Source organism: Mobula birostris, chromosome 7 (genome assembly GCF_030028105.1).
Source record: "Mobula birostris isolate sMobBir1 chromosome 7, sMobBir1.hap1, whole genome shotgun sequence".
Lineage (NCBI taxonomy): Eukaryota > Metazoa > Chordata > Chondrichthyes > Myliobatiformes > Myliobatidae > Mobula > Mobula birostris.
The window spans coordinates 6406203-6420164 of NC_092376.1; the positions used below are offsets into that span (position 1 = coordinate 6406203).

Consider the following 13962-nt stretch of genomic DNA (forward strand, 5'->3'; position numbering starts at 1 on the left):
TAGACGACCCCACCTCTCGCCTGTTGTAGCGTGGATGAAATCACCAGAGAGACAGAGTCACTGGTAGATACAAAGCAGCTTCTTTATTCGACACAAGAAGGTACAGTAGGCATCATACGGATGGAGACGCTTTCGGTAGAAAGGTCTGCTAGCCCAATGTGGGCTTGATATTTATGTGCTAAATACAAAGGCAATCGCTACTTAAAAAGTTATAGACAATGCTCCCTATTGAAGCTACATACAAAATATCACACCACCTAACTCCATCCTTTCCTTTCGACACCAACATGTCTGGGTTGGTATCCACAGCCTTTAGGAATGCAATTAAATCCACAATACATTTATTTGGCATTTTACGTGCTAACATAGAAGATGATTAATATTTATAATGTTTAGATAATACTGTCTTCCAAACTACAGCATCTGGTCAAACTACTGTGCCAGAAGCATCTGGTATTCACACATTCCTTAGGAAGCGCATTGTTGTGGACTCAATCCACAGTACTTCAAATAGTCAAATAGAAGTCTGGTGGCCAAAGTCATTTAAGTGTAAACAAATCATCTACCCAAAAAAACTCACTCTAACATCGCCGATCTTGCCAATTAAAGCATCAAGGCAAAAAGGGAATATATAGGTTAAATTAAATAAGTAGTACAAAAAAGGGGGATAAAAAGTAGTGATGTAGTGACCATGGGTTCAATGTCCGTTCAGAGATCGGCTGGCAGAGGGGAAGAAGCTTTTCCTGAATCGTTGAGTTTGAGCCTTCGGGCTCCTCTACCTCCTTCCTGATGGTAACAATGAGAGACTGGTGGGACTCCTTAATGATGGACACTAACTTTCTGAGGCATCGCTCCTTGAAGATGTCCAGGATACTATGGAGACTAGTGCCCATGATGGAGCTGACCAAGTTTACAACTCTCTGCAGCTTACTTCGATCCTGTGCTGTAGCCCCCTCCCACCCCATTCCAGATAGTGAAGCAGCCAGTTCGAATGCTGTCCGTGATACATTTGTAGAAATTTGCAAGTGTTTTTTTTTGTGACATAGCAAACCTCAGCAAACTCCTTATGAAATATAGCCGCTGTCTTGCCTTCTTTATAACTGCACCAGTATGTTGTGTCCAGGTTAGATCCTCAGAGATCTTGACACCCAGGAACTTGAAACTGCTCACTCTCTCCACTTCTGATCCCTCTATGATGACTGGTGTGTGTTCCCTCATCTTGCCCTTTCTGAGGTCCACAATCAGTTCTTCTGGTCTGACTGACGTTGAATATAAAGTCATTGCTGTGTCACCACTCAACCAGCCATAGTCCACATATAACAGTAGCAGTAAACATACAGTCACAAAACACTATGTATTAGGAATATTCTCCTTTTCTCAGTCTGTCAGTGGGCACATGGCCAAGTGGTTAAGGCTTTGGACTAGCGACCTGAAGGCTGTGAGTTCCAGCCCCAGCTGAGGCAACGTGTTGTGTTCACACAGTGCTCTGCGACGACACCGGTGCCAAGCAAGGACACCTTGCCCTTCCCTTGGACAACATCGGTGTCGTGGAGAGGGGAGACTTGCAGCATGGGCAACCGCTGGTCTTCCATACAACCCTGCCCAGGCCTGCGCCCTGGAGAGTGAAGACTTTCCAGGCGCAGATCCATGGTCTCGCAAGACTAACGGATGCCTTTGTAGTCTTGTCACCTCAACTGCGGCAAAGACTATGAACAGCTGTTCGCCAGAGTCCTCTGTCCTACACCTGGACTAAGATGTTAACCGTCCTGTGCTATCACCAGTGGGATCATCAATTGATCTGCCATCTGTCTTCAGGAATTTCTGCCCACCTCCCACTGGTGAGCTTAAAAGCTTGGCGTCTGCCTGTATATAAATAATAGAATAATCATTTTAACCCTGTCAATCCCGGTTAAGCGGAAGACGGGGTCTCCAACTAAAGCAACATTTCCTCAATCATACTTCCCTACTGCCCATTACACTGCTGGTGTTCAGGGCAGCAATGAAGGTCCCTCCATCTCTGGCGGTGTTCAGGGTGTCCCTAGCTGTTTTCACTACTGTCAGTCGTGCCCCAGGTGGAGACTCAGGAATGCCTACGCATTCAGATGTAGAATGCATCTGTTTCCATAACGATTTTGTTTTACTAGTCAGGGTTGTTAGCCCTGAGCTGGAGGACAGGTGAATCACTCTTAGTCTGGTCTTTATCTTTTGACTTGTCTGGCATGGGTGACCCTACCAAGAGCCAAAGCACCGACCAACTCAGCCCTCCCGGGCCACTGAGGCACGCAAGCCTCCAAACCGTCGGAAAAGGCTGTCGCCTTCTAAAAGGCTAAACCACACTGGGAGACCCGGAATGTCCAAGACCCCAGCTCAGCAGACTCAACAGACTATTTCAAGTATGCTCGGCGCTCTTTTCTGCCTTCGAACAGCAAATTGAGCTTTAAACTCGGAATTTCTCCTTCTCTGCGTCACTCTTAAGGTAAAAAAAAACACGCGCAGACAAGATGCTGGAAAACCTCAGCAGGTCAGGCAGCATCTATGGAAAGGGATAAGGTACAAACTAGTATTTCAAAAAAGAGTTCCTCGGAAATGTCTACAGTATCGCTTCGCAACACCTCGGAGGAAGTTTCAATTTATCGATACTTTTGCTTTGGAAGTGGAGTACTGGAAATGTAAACTATAAAGTTGAATGATATCAACAACTCCACAACTTCGATACTCCGAAAAAGAGCCTTATCTAGTCCTTGCAAAGTTTAGTTTCTTCAGATTTGTGTAATAAATAATCTTGGATATTAAACACCAGAATAACTTACATGTCCCACGCTCGACTTTCTCTTTCTCTCTCGCTCGGGAGCTGTAGACTCTACGGCTGATATGAGAAAGGTTCAGCGGGAGTTTGGTGAAAGCCGCTGACGGTTCATCCCGAGACAAGCAACCGCCAGCATGAACCTACCCCTGGTGAATCGGAAATGCGGACGGGGGGGGGGGGGGAGGAAGAGGGAGACGGAGTGGGAGGGAAGAAGGCGGGAGGGGAAATGGCAGGAGAGGGAAGGTGGAGTGGGAGGGGAGGGAAGGTAGTGGAGAGGAGGAGGGGGAAGAGCAGGGGGAGTGGGGGGAGTGGGGAGGGGAGGGGGAAGAGGAGAAGAGGTGGGAAGGGGAGGGGGAAGAAGAGAAGAGGTGGGAAGGGGAGGGGGAAGAGAGGAGGTGGGGAGAGAGGAGAGGAGGGGAAGAAAGGAGGGGAGAGGGGAGAGAGAGAGAGGGGAGAGGGGAGAGAGGGAGGGGAGGGGGGAGGGGGAGGGAGAGGGGAGAGGGAGGGAGGAGAGGGGGAGGGGAGGGGAGAGGGGAGAGGAGAGGGGGGAGGGAGAGGGGGGAGGGGGAGGGGAGAGGGAGGGAGGGGGGAGAGGGGGAGGGGAGGGGAGAGGGAGGGAGGGGGGAGGGGGGAGAGGGGGAGGGGAGGGGAGGGGGGAGAGGGGGAGGGGAGAGGGAGGGAGAGGGGGGAGGGGAGAGGGAGGGAGGGGGAGGGAGGAGAGAGAGGGAGGGGAGGGAGAGGGAGAGGGGGAGGGAGGGGGATCAGAGGGAGGAGGAGGGGGAGGAAGAGGAGGAGGGATGGGGAGGTGGAGGGGGAGCGTGAGGGGGAGAAGGAGGGAGGGTGAGGTGGAGGGAGGGGAGTTGGAGGGGAGGAGGAGGGAGAGGAGGTGGAGGGAGGGTTGGAGGGGGAGGGGACAGGGGAGGAAAGGAGGGAAGGAGAGGGAGGAGGGAGGGAAGGGGAGGGGAGAGGAGGGAGGGGAAGGAAGGTGGAGGAGGAGGGGGAGGAAGGGAGGGGAGGGACAGGAAGGGGAGGGAGAAAGGGAGGGGTGGGGGCAGGGAAGGAGGATTGGGAGGGAGGGAAGGAGAGAAGGAGAGGGAGAGAGGTGTGAAAGGGGGAGGGAGAGGCGGGAATTACAGAACACAGCGATACAACTAATCTAATGGGCTATCCCACACTTTCTTTCCATTCGCCCACACAGTTCTGTGGCGTGAAACGACTGAGAGTACAAGACTCCCCCGCCATCCCCCGATAGGATGCCAGTCTATTGCGAGGTTAACCCCCAGAATTTTGCCGGTACCCATTCTCAGCTGAGTGGACAGGAGCATTGTGTGGTTAAGTGCCTTGCTGAAGGACACAACACACTGCCTCAGCTGGGGCTCAAACTCACGAACTTCAGATCGCTAGTCCAACGCCTTAACCACTTGGCCACAAGCCACACATCTGTGAATACAGGTCCATAATTCCTTGGACACAGGTAGATGGGGTCATAAAGAGAACTTTTGGCACATTGGCCTTCATAAATCAAAGTGTTGAGTACAGGAATTGGGATATTATGTTGAAGTTGTACAAGGCTTGTTGAGGCCTAAATTGGAGAATTGTGCGCTGTTCTGCTCACACACATATGTACAGAAAGATTGAAAGAGTGTAGACAAAATTTACAAAGATGTTGCAAGGATTTGAGCACCTGAGTTATGCGAAAGGTTGAATAGTTTAGGACTAGGAAAATGAGAGGAGATTTGATAGAGGTATACAAAATTATGAGGGGAGCAGTATAGATCAGGTAAATACAAGCAGGCGTTTTCCACTGAGGTTGGGTGAGACTAGAACTAGAGGTCATGGGTTAAGGGTGAAAGGTGAGATGTTTAGGGAGAACCTGAGGGGAAGCTTCTTCTCTCAGAGTGTGGCGTGAGTGTGGAACGAGCTGAGAGCACAAGTAGTGGACGTGGGTTCGAATGCAACATGTAAGAGAAGTTTGGATGAGTACTGTATGTGGATGGGAGGGGAAAGGAGGGATAGGGTCCTGCTGTGGGTTGATGGAAACTGCGCAGATTAACAGTTTGATGGTCCGAAGGGTCTGTTTCTATTCTGTAGTGCCTGTGACTCTCCAACATTACTTGAATTACTAGTTTCAGGGAGCAATGCTGTTAGGGGTCCCACAGGAGTCTGCAGAGATCCAGCATGTCATCAAAAACCCTGGCGGACTTCCGTAGATGTGTGGTGGGAAGTGTGCTTACAGCCTGGTACAGGAACACCAACAACTTGGAGCGGGAAATCCCTCAAAAGGCGGTGGATTCTGCCCAGTACATCATGGGTAAAGCCCTCCAAACCGTTCAGGGCGTCTACACGAAACTTTACCTTAGAAAAGCAGCACCCATCATCAAAGGTCCTCACAACCCAGGCCATTCTCTTTACTCGCTGCCGCCAAAGTACAATAGCCTCAGGACTCACAACACCAGGTTCAAGAACAGTTACTATGCCTCTTGTACAAAAGGGAATAAGTACACTCTTTCATCTTGTTCTTTCATGCTCATTATTTATTATCTGCATTTGCAATTTGTTTACAGTTTACAGTTCATGATGTTTACAGTTTACAGATCCTGTTTACAGTTACTGTTCTATAGATTTACTAAGTCCACCCGGACCAAACCTGTGCTGTACCGGGCAGGAAGATCTCAGACAGCCTCGCGCTGCTGAGGGACACCATCGCCTACGTGCAGGACAGGGGGGTGAACGCCTGCCTGGTCAGCTTGGACCAGGAGAAAGCCTTCGACAGGATATCCCACACGTACATGGTGGACGTGCTCTGCAAAATGGGATTTAGGGAGGGAATCTGGAATTGGATCAGACTGCTCTACACAGACATCCGTAGTGCAGTCCAGGTCAATGGGTGGGAAACAGACAGCTTCCCCATCAGGTCTGGAGTCAGGCAGGGCTGTCCCCTCTCCCCTGTCTTGTTTGTCTGCTGCATTGAACCCTTTGCGGAAGCCATCAGGAGGGATGGGGGCATAAGAGGGGTGACGCTGCCAGGCAGTGGAGGGACCCAAGTGAAAACCTCCCTGTACATGGATGATGTCACCATCTTCTGCTCTGATCCGAGGTGAGTTTGCAGGTTGATTGCGAACAGATCGACCTAGCGTCGGGAGCCAGGGTCAACCGCGTGAAGAGCGAAGCTATGCTCTTCGGCAACTGGCCCGACCGATCCAGCGTCCCCTTCACCATCAGGTCTGACCACGTGAAGGTGTTGGGGATCTGGTTCGGAGGGGCTGAGGCGTGCAACAAGAACTGGCAGGAGCAGACTGCCAAGGTAAAACAGAAACTGGGACTGTGGGGAGGGCGCTCCCTATCGATAACGGGCAAGAACCTGGTCATCAGGTGTGAGGTGCTCTCAGGGCTGCTGTACTTGGCACAGGTGTGGCCCGTCCCCCGCTCCTACAGCTCGGAAATCACCCGAGCTGGCTTCAGATTCGTCTGGGGATCCAAGATGGAGCGGGTCAGATGGACCGTCATGCAGAAGTCCCTGGAATATCCCCAATGTCACCCTCACTCTGATGGCCAGCTTCGTGTGTGGCTGCATCAGGTTGTGTGTAGAATCCAGGTATGTGGGCACCAAGTACCACTATGTGCCCAGGTTCTACCTGTCGCCCTGGCTACGAAGGATGGGTCTGGCCCCACTCCCGCGCAACGCCCCTGTCAGCTGGTTGTTGCCACCATACCTGTCCTTTGTAGAAAAGTTCTTCCAGGAGAACGCCTTTGACCACAGGGCCATCAGACAGTGGTCGGCACGTAGTGTCCTGCAGGCACTGCAGGAGAAGGACGTGATGGACACAGTGGGGTGGTTCCCTGAGCAGACCATCCAGTTCATCTGGCAAAATGCCTCATCGCCAGATCTCAGCAACAGGCACCAGGACCTCGCCTGGCTGCCGGTGAGAGGGGCCATCCTGTACGCCTGGAATGTTATCTCCACACCCCATTGCCCACGGGAGGACTGCAATGAGGAGGAATCTGTGACCCACCTCTTTGCACACTGTCAGTTCGCAAAGAGGGTGTGGAGGAGGATGGACGGGCTAGTGTCACGTTTCATCCCCAGCAGCTGCGTAACAGAGGACTCTCTGATCTACGGGCTATTCCCAGCGACGTACATGGAGACCAACATCCGGTGCTGCTGGCAGATCATCAACTCGGTGAAAGATGCTCTTTGGTTGGCCCGAAACTTGATTTGGACTATGGAATTAATGGATTTGTGGCTAAATTTGCTGATGGTACAAAGGTACGTGGAGGAGCAGGTAGTGTTGAGGAAACAGAGAGCCTGCAGAGAGACTTTAGGGGAATGGGCAAAGAAGTGGCAAATGAAATACAATGTGGGAAAGTGTATGGTCATGCACTTTGGTGGAAGAAATAAACGGGCAGACTATTATTTAGATGGGGAGAGAATTCAAAATGCAGAGACGCAAAGGGACTTGGGGGTCCTTGTGCAGGATACTCTAAAGATTAACCTCCAGGTTGAGTCGGTGGTGAAGAAGGCAAGTGCAATGTTGGCATTCATTTCTAGAAGTATAGAATATAAGAGCAGGGATGTGATGTTAAGGCTCTATAAGGCACTTGTGAGACCACACTTGGTGTATTGTGTGCAGTTTTGGGTTCCTTATTTTAGAAAGGATATACTGACATTGTAAAGGGTTCAGAGAAGATTTTCGAGAATGATTCCAGGAATGAGAGGGTTACCGTGTGAGGAACGTCTGGTAGCTCTTGGGCTGTATTCCCTGGAGTTCAGGAGAATGAGGTGGGATCTCATAGAAACATTCCAAATGTTAAAAGGCCTGAACAGATTAGACATGGCAAAGTTATTTCCCATGTTAGGGGAGTCTTCGACCAGAGGACACAACTTCAGGATTGAAGGACGTCATTTAGAACAGGGATGTGGAGAAACTACTTTAATCAGAGGGTGGTAAATCTATGGAATCTGTTGCCACGAGCAGCTGTGGAGGCCAAGTCATTGGGCGTATTTAAGGCTGAGAAAGATAGGTTCTTGATTAGCCAGAGGATCGAAGGGTATGGAGAGAAGGTAGGGGAGAAGGGATGACTAGAAGAATTGGATCAGCCCATGATCGAATGGCGGAGCAGACTCGATGGGCCAAATGGCCTATTTCTGCTCCTATATCTTATGGTCTTATATGCACAAGTCCATGTTGTAGACTCATAGAAAAGTACAGCACAGAATTAGGCTGTTCAGTTCATCTAGTCCATGCCAAAACATATAAACTGCCTACCCCCATCAAACTGTACCCAGACCATAGACCACCGTACCCCTCCCATCCATGTGCCATCAAACTTCTCTTAAACTTTGAAATCGAGCTTGCATTCACCCCTTATGCTGGCAGCTCGTTCCACACTCTCACGCCCATATGAGTGAAGAGGTTTCTCCTCATGTTCCCCTTAAGCTCTTCACCTTTCACCATTAACCCATGACCTCTGGTTGTAGTCCCACTCAGCCTCAGTGGAAAAAGCCTGCTTGCATTTGTCTTATCTATACCCTCATAATTTTGTATACAGTACCTCTATCAAATCCCCCTCAGTCTTCTATATTCTAAGGAACAAAGTCAAATATGTTCACTCTTTCCTTATACCTCAGGTCCGCCAGACCTGGCAACATCTTTGTAATTTTTCTCTGTACTCTTTCAACCTTGTTTACATCTTTCCTGTACATAGGTGATCAAAACTGCACACAATACCCCAAATTAGACCTCACCAATGTCATATACAACTTCAACATAATATCAATCTCCTGTACTCAGTACTTTGATTTATGAAGACCAATGTGCCAAAAGCTTTCTTGCAGCAACATCACAGGCGCAAAGCCATAAGACCATAAGATATAGGAGCAGGAGCAGGCCATTCGACCCATCGAGTTTGCTTGCTCCAGCACTTCTTCATGGTTGAACTATTTTCCCTCTCGACTCCATTCTCTTGCCTTCTCTCCATAACCTAGCATCAGATAAGCAGCACTCAGAAGAAAATATGAATTAAACATAAATCATGCACAATTCTTATTAGAAAGAACACAATTAGAACGAAACAAAAATAATGACTATTGTTGTGCAAAGTGGTCACAGTGTTGCTGTACTGAGGTAGTGATTAGGATTGTGTGTTCAAGAACTGAACGGTTGAAGGGAAGTAGCTGTTCTTGTATCTGATGGTGTGAAACTTCAGGCTTCTGTACCTCCTGCCCAAAAATAACTGTCAGAAGATGGCACAGGCAGGAAGGTGGGGATCTTTGATGCTGGATGCAGTCTTCCTGAGGCAGCACTTCCTATAGGTACAACTGATGGTGGGGAGGGATGTGTCCGTGAGGTACTGGGGAGAGTCCACTCCTCAGAATCACAGTCAGGTTTAATATCACCAGCATATGTCATGAAATTTGTTGTTTTGCGGCAGCAGTACAATGTAATACGTAATTTTTTTTTGGATTAGATTAGATTATGAGGATGCTCAGTCCTCGTTTATTGTCATTTAGAAATGCATGCATTAAAAAATGATACAATGTTCCTCCAGTATGATCTCACAGAAACACAGGACAGACCAAGACTAAAACTGACAAAAAACACATAATTATAACATACAGTTACAACAGTGCAAAGCAATACCGTAATTTGATAAAGAGCAGACCATGGGCACGGTAAAAAGAAAGGTCTCAAAGTCCCGATAGCCCATCATCTCACGCAGATGGTAGAAGGGAGAAACTCTCTCTGCCATGAACCTCCAGCGCTGCAAACTTGCTGATGCAGCACCCTGGAAGCACCCGACCACAGCCGACTCTGAGTCCATCCGAAAACTTCGAGCCTCCGACCAGCCCTCCGACACTGAGCATCATCCTCTGCCGAGCGCTTTGAACCTGCCCCGGCCGCCGAGCAACAAGCAAAGCCGAGGACTCAGGGCCTTCCCCTCTGGAGATTCTGGATCACACAGTAGCAGCGGCAGCGAACAGACATTTCAGAAGTTTCTCCAGATGTTCCTCCCTGCTCTCACGTCTGTCTCCATCAAATCAGGATTGTACACGGTCCCCTACTTGACAGATAACAGATATTCATCACCGAAGTGGCCACTGCGCGCTGCATCGCGCCACCATCTTCTCCTCTCTCCTAGAGGCACCAATGTAATAATGTAAAAGATATAAATCACAATTGAAATATATTAAAATTTTAAAAATACGTAAGGTGTGCAAATAGAGAGAGAGAGAGAGAAGAGAAAAGATAGTGAGGTATTGTACATGTTCATTGTCTGTTCAACAATCTAGGTTTCATGTACTTTGTATAGGTACACCAATGGCTGTTAACTGACTGGCTAAATGCCACAGAAAATTAACAACATTCACCCTCTACAGAGCCCTGATTCTTGTTGATGCTTTTTGAATATTTATCCAATTCAAACTTTTTTTTTAAATGATCATTGCATTGTAAAATTTAAACTTCAAGGTACATACATGTCACCATCTATAACCTTGAGATTCATTTTCTTGTGGGTATTCAGAGTAAATACAAAGAAACACAATAGAATTAACACACACATACACAACACAGAACCAGTGTGCAAAAGAAAACAAACTGTGCAAATACAAAAAGAAAAAAAGACTAATAATAATAAATAAATATGCAATTAATATTGAGAACATGAGATGAAGTGTCTGTGAAAGTGAGTCTGTAGGTTGTGGGAACAGTTCAATGATGGGGCAAGTGAAGCTGAGTGAAGATTTCCTCTTTGGTTCAAGAGCCTGATGGTTGAGGGTAATAACTGTGCCTGATCCTGGTGGTGAGACTCCTGAGGCTCCTGTACCTTCTTCTTGAAGGCAGCAACAAAAAGAGAGCGTGACCTGGGTAGTGGAGGTCTCCAATGGATGCTGCTTTCCTGTGACAATGCTCTGTGTAGGTGTGCTCAATGGTGGGGAGGGCTTTACACGTGATGGACTGGGCCATATCCACTTCTATTTGTAGGATTTTCCATTCAAAGGCATTGGCGTTTCCATACCAGGCTGTGATGTAACCAGTCAATATACTCCCCATCACAACATCTGTAGAAGTTTGTCAAGGTTTAGATGTCATGCAGAAACTTTGCAAGCTCCTGAGGAAGTAGGGGTGCTGTTGTGCCTTTCTTCATAATTGTATTTACATTCTGGATCCAGGACAGGTCCTCGGGAATTAAAGTTGCTGACCCTCTCCAGCTCTGATCCCCCTATGAGGACTGGCTCATGGACCTCCTGAAATCAATAATCAGCTCGTGGTGGAATAATGACTGTCCTCGTCCAAACACGTAGATGCCACGGCCAAGAAAGCTCACCACCATCTCTACTCCCCTGGAGCTGAAGAAATTCGGCATGACCCACACTGATTTTTATCAATGCACCACTCAAAGCTTCCTATCTTGGTGTCTCACAGTTTGATATCTTAACTGCTCTGCCTGTGACCATAGAGAATTGTGGATACAGCTTGAATGTGTGTTTCCCTTTCAGCCTTCATGTCTTACAACAAGCTGGAGGAACTCAGCAGGTCGGGCAGCATCCGTCAGTGTTGCTTTGACCCCAGCATCTGCAGAGTATTTTGTGTTAGCCTTCACCTCTTGCACTGTGGGCAATAGTCTGTAACAACAAACTGTTAAATATATTATCAACAAGATGTGGCCATGTTCCAAGGCAGCAATTTACTGGAAACTCCCCTTCACACAAAATCTGTACTGGCTCAGGGTCACTAGAGTACATGTAGGAGTCTTTTATCTATGGTTTTGGAATGGCTACAACAGAAAAGAGCTGGTTATTGACTCCAGGAAGAGGGATAACGCAAACATTCATGTCTACGTCAACACAGCACTGAGGTCAAGAGAATTGAAAACTTCAAGTTCCTAAAAGTGGATATCACCAATAGCCTGCTCTGGCCCAGCCACTTTGACACTATGGCCAAAAAATCAAAACAACATCTTTAGTTTCTCGGGAACTAATAACTTTGGCATATTCCCTTGGACACTCCCTCCTCCATTATTCACAATCGAAACCAATCCCATCCTGATGCATCACAGCTTGATAGGCCAACTGCTCTGCCTGTGACCGCAGAGAATTGTGGACACGGCTCAGCACATCCCAGAAACCCGTCTCCCCTCCATGGACTCTGCCTACACTTCTCGCTGCCTCAGTGAAGCAGCCAGCATAATGGAAGACCCCACCCACCCCGAACATTCTCTCTTCTCATCTGCAATTGGGCAGACGATACAAAGGTCTGAAAGCACGGACCACCAGGCAGCTTCAAGGACCCTTGTATGAACAGATGGACTCTTGACCTCACAGTCTACCTCACTCTGACCTTGCATCTTATTGTCTACCCGCATTGCACTTTCTCTGTAACTAACATTTTACTCTCCATCACACAGAAAATGCTGGAGGAACTCAGCTGGTCAGGCTGAATCAATAGAGAGGAAGCAACAGTATGAAAATGAAGTACATCCTCCAAGAGGACCACAAACTTGTCGGAGGGTTTGGAGACTTATGTGCCTCAGTGATCAGGAGAACTATGTTGGCTGGAGTCAGGGCATTATGCTTTGGCTCTTGGTAGGGTCACCCATGCCAAAAAGGTCAAAGGGCAGAGGCCAGACTAAGAGTGATTCACCAGTCCTCCAGGTTCGGAGGTTCAGCCCTGACTGGTCAATTAAAGCTGTTACAGAAACAGCAATGAAGAGTCCTTCTACACCTGAGTGCGACTGTATTCCTAAGTCTCCACCGGTGACTTGCATGACTGACAGTAGTGAAAAGTGAGCTACTGACACGATGATGGAAGCCCTGAACACCACCAGAGTTGGAGGACCTTCATGGCTGCCCTAAACACTGGTGGCATTGTGGGCAGTAGGTAGGTAGGTGAAGTACACCACCTCATTTAATTGGCCTCAGCAATATTAGCCAATATTTTATTCTACAATCTGTTATTGTTTTCCCTCGTACTACCTCAATGCACTCATGATGAAGTGAAATGGGAGTCTCTGTTTCCAATACACTCTTCAATTTCAGATTCCAACCTTCCTCTAGGAGAACAAAAGTTCTTCCTCAATTGTCCTGGAAACCCTCCTTCTCCTTATATAGAACCTATTACTCTCAGGATTAGAGGGTAGTATTTAGGATGTAGGGGGAGTACATTTGGGACTCCATGAGGAGAAGTTTCCTGCTGTCTACCCAATCTATGTTCTTCATAATTTTCAACTCTAAGAACTCTAGAAAACTCCCATCCACTACCACGAAACTCATAGTTCCCTTACCCCACACTTCTGTCTCCTACCCAAGGTCCATAAACTTGACTGTCCATGTAGGCTCATTGTCTCTGCTCCACATACCTCAACTTCATTTTATCCCCCGTTGCTCAGTCCCTTCCCTCCTACATCCGTGACACATCACATGCTCTTAATCTCCTCAACAACTTTCAATTCCCTGGCCCTAACCACCTCATTTTCCCCATGGATGTCCGGTCCCTATATATTTCTATCCCCTATCAAGGAGGTCTTAAAGTTCTTCCTGTCTTTCTCAACAAAAGACCCAACCATTTCCCTTCCACCAACTCTCTCTTCCTTCTGGCAGAATGTCCTCACCAACAATTTCTCCTTTGGCTTTCTCTGAACCCTGGGTGTAGCCGTGGGCCCCAGCCATGCTGGCCACTTGGTTGGCTATGCAGAACTGATGCGGAAAAGACTACTCGGACCCGAAGGGAGACAATAGACAATAGACAACAGATAATAGGTGCAGGAGTAGGCCATTCGGCCCTTCGAGCCAGCACTGCCATTCACTGCGATCTTGGCTGATCATCCACAATCAGTACCCTGTTCCTGCCTTCTCCCCTTCACTCTGCTATCTTTAAGAGCTCTATCTAACCCTTTCTTGAAAGAATCCAGAGAACTGGCCTCCACTGCCTTCTGAGGCAGAGCATCCACAGATCCACAAACCTCTGTATGAAAAAGTTTTTCCTCAACTCCATTCTAAATGGTCTACCCCTTATTCTTAAACTGTGGCCTCTGATTCTGGACTCCCCCAACATCAGGAACATGTTTCCTGCCTCTAGCGTGTCCAATCCCTTAATAATCTTATATGTTTCAATCAGATTCCCTCTCATCCTTCTAAATTCCAGTGTATACAGGCC

At 48.0% G+C, this 13962-nt stretch overlaps 1 protein-coding gene across 2 annotated transcripts in view; it reads right to left on the reverse strand.

Annotated features, from left to right (window-relative positions):
- Positions 1-2982, reverse strand: part of slco2b1 (solute carrier organic anion transporter family, member 2B1) — a 96463-nt gene extending 93481 nt beyond the window's left edge. For both annotated transcript variants that reach the window (XM_072262545.1, XM_072262546.1), the window contains exon 1: positions 2811-2982. The gene's annotated coding sequence lies outside the window, so the exon portion shown is untranslated. The remainder of the gene's footprint in view (positions 1-2810) is intronic.
- Positions 2983-13962: the final 10980 nt, after the last annotated feature.